Below are 12,449 nucleotides of genomic sequence, written 5' to 3' on the forward strand. Positions count from 1 at the left end.
TTATGATATACAGAAAAGCTGGCTGCACCTTCGCTTATGATATACAGAATAGCTTACTTGATCTACGCTTACGATATACAGAAAAGCTGACTAGGCCTACGCTTATGATATACAGACGACCTGAGTGGACCTACGCTTATGATGTACAGAATAGCTGACTGGACCTACGCTTATGATATACCGAAATGATGACTGGACCTAGGCTTACAATATACAGACGGCCTGAGTGGGCCTACGTTTATGATATACAGAAGAGCTGACTAGACCTACGCTTACGATACACAGAATAGCTGACTGAGCCTACGTTTATGATATACAGAATAGCTGACTGGACCGACGCTTATGATATACAGAATAACTGACTGGACCTACGTTTATGATATACAGAATAGCTGACTGGACCTACGCTTACGATATACAGAATAGCGGACTGGACCTACGTTTATGATATACAGAATAGCTGACTGGACCGACGCTTATGATATACAGAATAGCGGACTGGACCTACGCTTATGATATACCGAAAAGATGACTGGACCGACGCTTATGATATACAGAATAGCTGACTGGACCGACGCTTATGATATACAGAATAACTGACTGGACCTACGTTTATGATATACAGAATAGCTGACTGGACCTACGCTTACGATATACAGAATAGCTGACTGGACCTACGCTTATGATATACCGAAAAGATGACTGGACCGACGCTTATGATATACAGAATAGCTGACTGGACCGACGCTTATGATATACAGAATAACTGACTGAGCTTACGCTTACGATATACAGACGACCTGAGTGGACCTACGCTTACGATATACAGAATAGCTGACTTGACCTACGCTTACGTTATTACAGATAGCTGACTGGACCGACGCTTATGATATACAGAATAACTGACTGGGCTTACGCTTACGATATACAGACGACCTGAGTGGACCTACGCTTACGATATACAGAAGAGCTGACTGGACCGACATATATGACATACAGACGACCTGAGTGGACCAACGCTGACGATATACAGAATAGCTGACCTAACCTACACTTACGATATACAGAAGAGCTCAGTGGACCTACGTTTATGATATACAGACGACCTGAGTGGACCTACGCTTACGATATACAGTAGAGCTGACTGGACGTACGTTTATGATATACAGACGACCCGAGTGGACTTACGCTTACGATATACAGAAGAGCTGACTGGACCGAGGCATATGATATACAGAAGAGCTGGCTGGACCAACGCTTGCGATATACAGAATTGCTGACCTAACCTACGCTTACGATATACAGAAGAGCTGAGTGGACCTACGCTTACGATATACAGGAAAGATTACTGGACCTACGTTTATGATATACAGACGACCTGAGTGGACCTATATCGTATATCGTAAGCGTTGGCCAAGCCAGCTCTTCTGTATATCGTAAGCGTAGGTCACAGACGACCTGAGTGGACCTACGCTTACCATATACAGAAGAGGTGGCTGGACCAACGCTTACGATATACAGAACAGCTGACCTAACCTACGCTTACGATATACAGAACAGCTGAGTGGACCTACGTTTATGATATACAGACAAGCTGAGTGGACCTACGCTTACGATATACAGACGACCTGGGTGGACCTACGCTTACGATATACAGAATAGCTGACTGGATCTACGCTTACGATATACAGAAGAGCTGACTGGACCTACGTTTATGATATACAGAAGGGCTGACTGGGCCTACGCTTATGATATACAGAATAGCTGACCCAACCCACGGTTACGATATACAGAATAGCTGACTTGACCTACACTTACAGTAGGTCCACTGTAGAATAAAAGGAAGGGAAGAAGTGATAATAACCTGACACACAATGTAAAGAAAAAGCAGGTGCATAATTTTAATCACTGAATTTTTTTAAAACACAGGAAACCTATAGTGTAATGTTGACCTCTCTTAACGTAATGTTTGCATCTGTAACTTTGTAGATGGCAGAAGCCCCTGATGTGTAAAGCTTTACGGTAGCTAGTGGAATAACCTGGAGACGAGCGAACACCAATTTCACTAATGTCACCAAGCAAGTTAAAAATAAAATAAAATCAATATTAAAAAATTCTAAAAGATTAATCAGCCTCTAAATCATTGATATTCGTCAATGTCGCATGTAGAATAACAATTCGACAAGAGCCGTTTGTTAGCCATAGACCACACATGACATACGCTCCCCCGCCGAGAACTTCTCACACTGGACCGCGCCGCTTTCCCTGTGAAAATAGTGAACGATAACAAATGGAGTTTGCAAAAGTCTGAAGCCACATGGTTGGTAGTCGCCTTTGCCGTACCTGCACATGATGTCCACAGAAACTGGGAAACTGGCAACACTAGGCTCGGTCTGCTGGTGGTGGAACACACAAGACAGATCAAAGGCCAGGCACAGTTCACGGGCACCGTCCTGAATCAGAGGGACTGAGATCTCTTGATAACCATGCCTGGTGACAACAGCAAACACTGTATCAGGTAATCGGGAACTCTGTAACATCGCGTTTACAAAGAGCGTAGCTTTGCCCACCACTTTCTGGTCATCACGAGAGAAAATAATGTTGTACCATCCTTGAGCATCTGTGAAATACAGCAAAGAAACGATTTACTAGCTTGGCTTAGTAGAAGAATGGTAACTATAGTTTACAACATCAACTAAAAGTCAGACAAAGACAAAACGCAGCAGTATTCAGATACAGCCAGAGTACATGTGTTCCCTACTATCACGACTTCTGCAACAATCTCACCATGGTACCCTCACTAAAACGACGTCAACAATCTCACCGTGTCTACTCTGCAACAACCTCACCGTGTCTACATAAATGACTTTGTGTCTACTTTACTAAGAAGATGCCACCGTGACTATACCACTTACTTTGTGTCTACCTCAGACGACGTCTAAACAATCTCACCGTGTCTACATTACTCACTTTGTGTATAACCCACTAACCTCTCAACAATCTCACGGTTTCTACATCACTTACACAGTGTCTTCTTCAGCAACACGACGACTACTACAATTTCATCGTGTCTACATCACTTACTTTGTGTCTACCCGATAAATCGACGTCCACAACAATCTCATCGTGTCTACACCACTCACCCTATGTTCACTCCACTAAAACGACGTCTAAAACCATCACTGACTTTGTGTCCACCCCACTAACAAACACAACATCTACAACAATCTCACGGTATTTACGAGTCACACCGTGCTTACCCCACAAACACGACGTCTGCAACGAACTGACCCAGTCTATATCACTAGCACCGTGTCTATCCCAATAACACGACAAGTAGAACAATCTCACAGTGTCTACATTACTCATTTTGTGTCTAGCCCTCTATCACGACGTCTACAACAATCTCACCCTGTCTGCATCTTGCACACCGTGTCTAACCCACAAACACGACGTCCACAACAATCTCACCGTGTCTTACACAGTGTCTACCTCACTGACTCGACGTCTATTACAACCTCATCGTGTCTATATCACTACATCTACCCCCGTCAAAACCGGCATCCACAACAATCTCATCGTGTCTTTATGTCCGCCATGTCCCTCGCACTAACGCGATGTCTAAAGCAATCTCATAGTGTCACATTACTGATGTGTTAGTGTCTACCCCACTAACAAACACATCTACAACAATCTCACGGTATTTACATTAGTCACACTATGTTTACCCATCAAACACAACGTCCACAAAGATGTCAGAGAGTCTATATCACTCGCACCGGGTCTACCAACAACAATCTCACGGTATTTACATTAGTCACACTATGTTTACCCATCAAACACAACGTCCACAACGATGTCAGAGAGACTATATCACTCGCACCGGGTCTACCAACAACAATCTCACGGTATTTACATTAGTCACACTATGTTTACCCATCAAACACAACGTCCACAACGATGTCAGAGAGTCTATATCACTCGCAACGGGTCTACCCCACTGTCACGACCACTACAGCAACCTCACTGAGTCCACATCACGCACACCGTATCTACCTCACTAACACCACGTCCTCCACAAGAATATCTCCGTGTCTACATCATTCAGCTTGTGACTACCCATAAACACGACGTCTACAACAATTTCAGCGTGTCTACGCCACTCACACCGTGTCTACTTCAGTGGCACGATATCTAGCACAATCTCACTGTGTCTACCCTCATTCACACCGTGTCTACCCCACTAACGCGATGTCTGCAGCAATCTCACCGTGTCTACATCACTCGAACAGTGAGACCCCAATGTCAACATTATTCACACATTATTCCAATATAGCGACACCATATCTAGAACAATCTCGTCTCGTAACGACATCTGCAACAAATGTCGTAGTCATTGTCGTACTCACACCGTGCCTACTTCAGTGGTACGACGCCTGCCACGTCTGCAGCAATCCCATCATGTCTACATCACGCACACAGTGTCTACCCCACTGAAACGACGTCTAAGGCCACCTAACTGTGTCAACATTGCTCACAACTTGTCTAAATTAGCGACACGCGATGTCTACGACAATCTCAACTAGTGTACCCTACAAAGACGACAACTAACATGACGTCTACAACAATCTCACCGTGTGTGCATCTCTCACACCGTGTCTAACCCACAAACACAACGTCTACAAAAATCCCACCGCGTCTATATCATTCACTTTTTGTCTACCTCACTAAGAAGATGCCTACGACAATCTTACCGTGTCTACATCACTCACATTGTGTTTACTTCATTAACACCACGTCTAAACAATCTCAAGTTGTCTACATCACTCACTTTGTGTTTAGTCCTCTATGATGACGTCTACAACACTTTCACGGTGTCTCCATCTCTCATACTGTGTCTAACCCACAAACCCACAAATACGACGTCTACAACAATTTCACCGTGTCTACATCACGTACATAGTGTCTACCTTACTGACACGACGTCAACAATAATCTCACTGAGTCTACATCACCCACACCTCTAAATCCGCGATACGACGTCTATTACAATCCCATCGTGTCTACATCACTGACAACATGTCCATCCCACTAACACGACTACACCAATCCCACTAAAAAAATCTCACAGTGTCACATCACTGTTTTTGTGTATACCCCACCAACAAAAATGGCATCTATACCAGTCTCACGGTATCCATATAGGTCAAGCCGTTTTTACCCCACAAACACAACGTCCACAACGATCTTACAGAGTCTATATTACTCGCACAGTGTCTACCCCACTGTCACGACCACTACAACAACCTCACTGTGTCTACATCACTCACACTGTGTTGACTCCACTAACATGTTTGTAACATACCCACCGCGTCTACATTACTCACTTTGTGTCTACCCTATTAAGAGGAAGTCTACAACAATCTCACCGTGTGTACATCTCTCACTTTGTGTCTACCTCACTAACATGGCTTATGCAACAATCTCACACCCTATCTATCCCAATATAAGACGTCAGCAAGAAACGCACGGTGTCTATATAAATCGCTTTGTGTCTACCTCACTAAGAATATGTATACAACGATCCTACCGTGTCTATACAACTTACTTTGTGTCTACCAAACCAACACCATGACGTCTAAAACAATAACTGGCTTTGTGTCTACCCCACTAACAAACACGACATTTACAACAATCTCACGGTATTTACATCAGTTACACCATATTCACCATGTTCACACGACGTCCACAACGATCTCACAGAGTCTATATTACTTGCACCGTGTCTTCCCAACTAACACGATACCAGCTATATAACCGCGTCTACACTACTAACAAGACGTCTACAACAATCTCACCGTGTCTACCACACTTATCCGACTTCTGCAACAATCTCACCCTGTCTACACCACTAACAGGACGTCTACAACAATTTTACGGTGGCTACATCACTTACATCGTGCTTACTCCTTTAACACGGTGACTGCAACAAGCCCACCGTGTCTTTATCACTCACTTTGTGTCCACCTTACCAGCACGGCTTCTGCAACATTCTCAGCGTGTCTACCTCACTAACACGGCGTCTGCAACAATCTCATCGAGTCTACATCAGTCACACTGTGTCTACTTCAGTGACAAGACGTATACCACAATGTGACCGAGTCTACCCTCATTTACACCATGTCTACCCTACTAACGCGACATCTGCAGCCATCTCACCGTGTCTACATCACTCAAACAGTGGTTACCCACTGACACGACGTCGAAGTCAATCTGACTGTGTCAAAATTACTCACACCTTGTCTACCTTAGCGACACGATGTCTACAACAATGTCAACGTGTCTACCTTACTAACACGACTTCTGCAACAGTGTCACCACGACTACGCCACTAATTCGACATCTACAACAGTCTCACCATGTCTACCCCAATAACAGGACGTCTACAACAACCTCACTGTGCCTACATCACTCACATTGTGTTTGCTCCACAAACACGACATCTTCACAAATCTCACCTTGTCTACATCACTTACAGTGTGTACTCTACTGATCAGTCGTCTAAGACAATCTCACTGTGTCTATATCAATCACGCTTTGTTTACCTCATCGACACGATGTCTACAACAATCTCACCGTGTCTACCTCACGCCACTCATTTTTGCCACATCGCTAATCCACAACAATGTTACTTTGTCCCCATCATTCGCACCGTGTCTACTCCACTGATACGACAACTACAACAATCTCACTGTGTTTACATCACTAATACCGTGTATACCTCACTAACACGACTTCCACAAGAATCTCTCCGTGTTTACATGACTCACTTTGTGACTACCCCACTGCCACGACGTGTACAACAATTTTACCGTGTCTACGCCACTGACTCGACGCCTACAACAATCTCACCCTGTCTACCCCACTAATAGGACGTCTGCAACAATCTCACGGCATCTTCATCACTCACACCGTGTTTACTCCACCAACACGACGTCTGCAACATTCTCACCGTGTTTACCCCCTAACCCGACTTCTGCAGCAATCTCACCTTGTGTCTACCCCACTATTCCGACTTCTGCTCTGCATCAATCTCATCGTGTCTACCCTACTAACCCGACTTCCGCAACAATCTCACCGTGTCTACCCTACTAACCCGACTTCTGCAATCTAACCGTGTATACATCACTCCCTTTGTGTCTACGCCACAAACAGGACGTCTTTAGGAATCTCACCGTGGCAACATCTCTTACAGTATCTTCCCTACTGATCCGACGGTTAAGACAATCCCAGTGTGTCTACATCACTCACGCCTTCCCTACCTCAGCGACACGATGTCTACAACAATCTCACCATGTCTACCCTAATTACACTTCTGCGACAATCTCACGTGTCTATCCTACGAACACGACCTCTACAACAATCTCATCGTGTCTATGACACTAACTTGACGTCTAACATGACGTCTACAACAATCTCACGGTGTCTACATCACTCACACTAACACGACCTCAACCAGAAACCCACCCTGTCAACATTACTGACTTTGTGTCTACCTCACTAACACGGTTTCTGCAACAATCTCACCGCGTTTATCCCACTAACCAGACTTCTGCAACAATCTCCAGGAGATGACCCAGGAGTCTCTCACTAATGTGGTCGCTGTGAGTTCAAGTCCAACTCATGCTGGCTTCCTCTCTGGCCGTACGTGGGAAAGTCTTGCAGCTACCTGCGGATGGTCGTGGATTTTCCCCGGGCTCTGCCCGATTTCCACCCCCGTAATGCTGGCCGCCGTCGTATGTGAAATGTATGTGAAGTGAAATATTTTGAGTACGGCGTAAAACACCAACCAATCAAATAAATAAATAAATAAATAAATCTACTCCACCACCATTTACACGACGTCTGCAACGATCTTAACGCGACTATCCCACTAACCCGACTTCTGCAACATTATCACCATGCCTACCCTACTAAGACGACTTCTGCAACATTGTCACTGTGTTTACCTACTAACCCGGCTTCTGCAACAATCTCACCGAGTGTACAACACCCCTTTGTGTCTACACCACAAAGTCGACATCTTCACGAATCTCACCTTGTCAACATCACCTACAGTATCTGTAGTATACTGTATTGTCTACAGTAACTGATCAGACGTCTAAGACAATCTCACTGTGTCTACATCACTCACGACTTCTCTACCTCAGCGACACGATGTCTACAACATCTCACCGTGTCTACCTTACTTACATGACTTCTGCAACAATCTCAAGTGTGTACCCCACTAACACGACGTTTACAACAAGCTCACCGTGTCTACCTCACTACCACGACTTCTGTAACAATCTCACCGTGCCTACATCACTTATACAGTGTTTACTCCACTGTCACGACGTCTAAGACAATCTCAGTGTGCCTACATCACACTGTGTCTAACCTACTAAGACGACAATCTCACAGTATCACATCACTAACTTTATGTCACCCTAGTAATAAACACGACATCTACAACAATCTTTCGGTGTCTACATCACTCACACCGTGTTTACCTCACAAACACGACGTCCACAACGATCTCACCCTGTCTAACTTACTAGCACGACGTCTACAACAGTCTCACTGGGTATACCCCATTAGCACGACGACAACAACACTTGCCTACATCACTTGCACACTGTCTTTCCCACTGACACCACGGCAAAGACAATCTCACTGTGTCTACATTACTCACACTATGCCTACCCCACTAACACGACGTCTCAAACAATCTCAAAGCACATCACTCATTTTCTCACTCCACTAATAAACACGACATTTACAACAATTTCACGGTGTCAATATCACTCACACCGCGTTTACCCCACAAACACGACGTCCACAACGACCTCACGAGCCTATATCACGCTCACCTTGTCTACCCCACACAACGTCTATATCAATCTCACAGTGTTTACATTACTTACATCGTCACAGGTGAATTGCACAGTTGCCATTAGCCTACAGTCGGCCCATGGGAGTATCTCACCTTTAGGTTGGCCGCTGTGCTGACGTACGGTGGAGGAGCAGTGGTCGTGGTCCCCAGCACTAAGCGCTCTGAGGACTTCCAGACTAGCTTCTTGTAGTTTCAGCTCGGGAGTACACCTCTGATCAGAGTTTATACCATTAGTTATGGAGTCAGAAGCAATCTCTTCCAGAATATGTCCTAAATGATGATTTCCTGCAAAAAGAAATTGCAGTATAGTGTTGGTGGGTATTGTGACGAACAAAAACTCCAGTTACCTTGCGAGACGACGCCTTGGTGCAGACACAGTGGGGCGAGAAGGTTGCGACGAACAAAACGTGGATTTACCGTGAGAGACGGCGTAGTTTTGGAGAATCAGTTGGGTGAGAAGGTTACGACAAACAAAACGTGGATTTACCGTGAGAGAAGGCTGCGACATACAAAACATGGATTTATCGTGGGAAATGGCGTAGTTTTGGAGACGCAGTTGGGGGAGAAGGTTACGAAGAACAAAACGTGGAATTACTTTGAGAAACGGTGTAGTTTTGGAGAAACACATGGACGAGAAGGTTGCGACAAACAAAACATGGATTTGCCTTGAGAAACGGCGTAGTTTTGGAGAAGCACATGGACGAGAAGGTTGCGACAAACAAAACATGGATTTGCCTTGAGAAACGGCGCAGTTTTGGAGAAGCACATGGACGAGAATGTTGCGACAAAAAGAACATGGATTTGCCTTGAGAAATGGCGTAGTTTTGGAGAAGCACATGGACGAGAAGGTTGCAACAAACAAAACATGGATTTGCCTTGAGAAATGGCGTAGGTTTGGAGAAGCACATGGACGAGAAGGTTGAGAGAAAGAAAAAGTGAATTTACCTTGAGAGACGGTATAGTTATGACGAAGCAATTGTGTGAGAGCGTTTCGACGGCCGGGCATCAGGGCACTGACTGCCTGCAACAGAGCTACACAAACGACTAACTTTCTCACACAGTTAGACATCCTTTCTGCCTTGAATTCTGTCCAAAACGTTTTCGAGTTATGAGGGATATGAGGAAAGATTCTGGCCTTTGCAAGCATTTATACGTCATTTACGCCCTGACATGTGACAAAAAATGTTGTAAATTACCCTCCATCCTTTGATTTTAATCCATCTCTACAACCAAAAAAGGCGTGTTTAGACGAAGATAATTACCCTTTTATGTGAAAATGTCTTTTGATAACAGTCTTCTATTGTTTTAGGATAGCTGGCCTCAATGACTCACCGTGTTAGTGAGTAGGTGTATTTTATCAAGAAAATTTCCGCCAAAGGACAACATGGGTAATCTTCCCTCGCAAATTACCGCCCATCACTAATTGTCAACACTGGTAATTATTCAGTGAATACACAAATGTCATATTATTAAGACACTTTACAGTAAATTTATGGCAACATTTCTCAGAAGGAAGAACAAAGAAACAAACTGTAATCCGCACCATGGAAAGAATCACTTTTTCTTTTCTTTTTTTGGGGGGGTATACCCTCTTGTAAAAATTTCACTGCTCACTACTTCGGATATCATAATTTGATAATACCAGGTGAATTTTACTAAGAAATATTTTATGGATTCCGTGAAAAGTTATGAATTCTGTGATGAAAATATATATTGATTCCGCCATAAAATAGTATACTAGTTTCGTCAATAAATGCTTCATAAATTCCAATATAAAATAGTGTGCGAATTTTGTCATGAAACAGTCCATATATTCTGTCCAATATGTAACATAATTTTAACAATAAATTGTTCAGGAATTCCGTCCAAAAAGTTGACCTTACTAAGCCTAAAACAGCACCTAAATTCCGATTAAAGATTAATCTGACAAGCACTAAATTTAACCTGACTAAACCCTAAGTTAGAAGGTCCTGCAGCACCCTACGGATGGTCGTGTGTTTCCCCCGGTTTCGTCCTACCATAATACTGGCCGCCGTCGTATAAGTGAAATAAAACTCCAATCAAATAAATAAATAAATAAATAAATAAATAACCTGACTAAACCTATATTTAACCTGATTAACCCTAAAACAGATCTTAAATTCCGTCAAAAATAAAATTCCATCCAAAAATATTGATGGCTTCCGCCATAAAATACTATACTAAATCCGTCAAAATATGATACATGGCTCCCGCTATAAAACTTGACATAAATTACATCACTTAATTAATACATGAATTCTGCATTTATGGGTGTTCAAATGTTGTACACTTTTCAAAGCAGTGTTCCGTTGCAAGTGGACACTTTTGTACAGAGGCCAAACCGGATTCCTCTCTGGGAGATTTTACGACAAGAATGATAGTTTCTATTTTGACATTGTTAATAATCCGTAGCATACTTGGACTGCAATACTACCGAAGGGTCCTGCATATGGTATGTACATGTCTCGATTTGTACCTTTTGTTAGATCTTGTCTGTTGTGTAGCGATTTCATAACCAACGAGATACATATTTTATTATCGACAACTTATATATTAGCATGGTGCATGATTCGAGTTCGCCTAGAACACACCTTGCGCCTTTCCGACATCACTGGTTGACTGGTTCTATTTACATGATTCCGTCTTAATTTCGTACTTTATATGCTTTGTTAGATCTGTGGTGGTGTGTGTTATACCTGTTCGTCGTTTTGGGAATTGGTCTTGCGATTATTGATAAAAAAACAACCAAAACCACCAAAAACTAAGAAAGGATATAAAGTACGAAAATGGGATGGAATAATGCAAAGGGAAGCCGCCAACAGTTTTCAAACCCAGAAGCCTCTCCATTGTGGTCGCTGTGAGTTCAAGTCCAGCTCATGCTGGCTTTCTCTCCAGCCGTACGTGGGAAGGTCTTCCAGCAACCTGCGGATGGTCGTGGGTTTTGCCCGGGCTCTGCCCGATTTCCTCTCACCATAATGCTGGCTGCCGTCGTATAAGTGAAATATTCTTGAGTACGGCGTAAAGCAGCAATCAAAACAAAATAAAATAAATAAATAAACAAACAGTTTTCAATGATCGTAGAAAGAAAGCAAGGTATGTTCTATGCTACTCAGTGAAATCAGTATTCAAATCTTGTACCATGCTAAAATATAAGTTGTGGATCACAAATATGTATCTCTTGGGCTTTAATTACAGTTGTTGATATATCCACCGTGGGGTGCCAATTCAAGACGATAAATATACAGACTCAAGGCCCGGGTTAAACGGAATTAACCACAACCATGAAGTAGAGCGCCCATGATTCTGGATGCTCTGTCCATATTTAGTTACAAGAGAATTGTACTCATTGTAAAACGTGTGGAACTTTGGGTGAAATAATTTGATGGAATAACCTTGACACTAATTTTTGCAGTAATAACGTTTGACACAGGATGCAACAAATGCTACAAGGCCATATGCAGGAAGTTGGCGAGGGGCAGAAACATAAGGTCTT

This window comes from Liolophura sinensis, chromosome 1 (genome assembly GCF_032854445.1).
Source record: "Liolophura sinensis isolate JHLJ2023 chromosome 1, CUHK_Ljap_v2, whole genome shotgun sequence".
Lineage (NCBI taxonomy): Eukaryota > Metazoa > Mollusca > Polyplacophora > Chitonida > Chitonidae > Liolophura > Liolophura sinensis.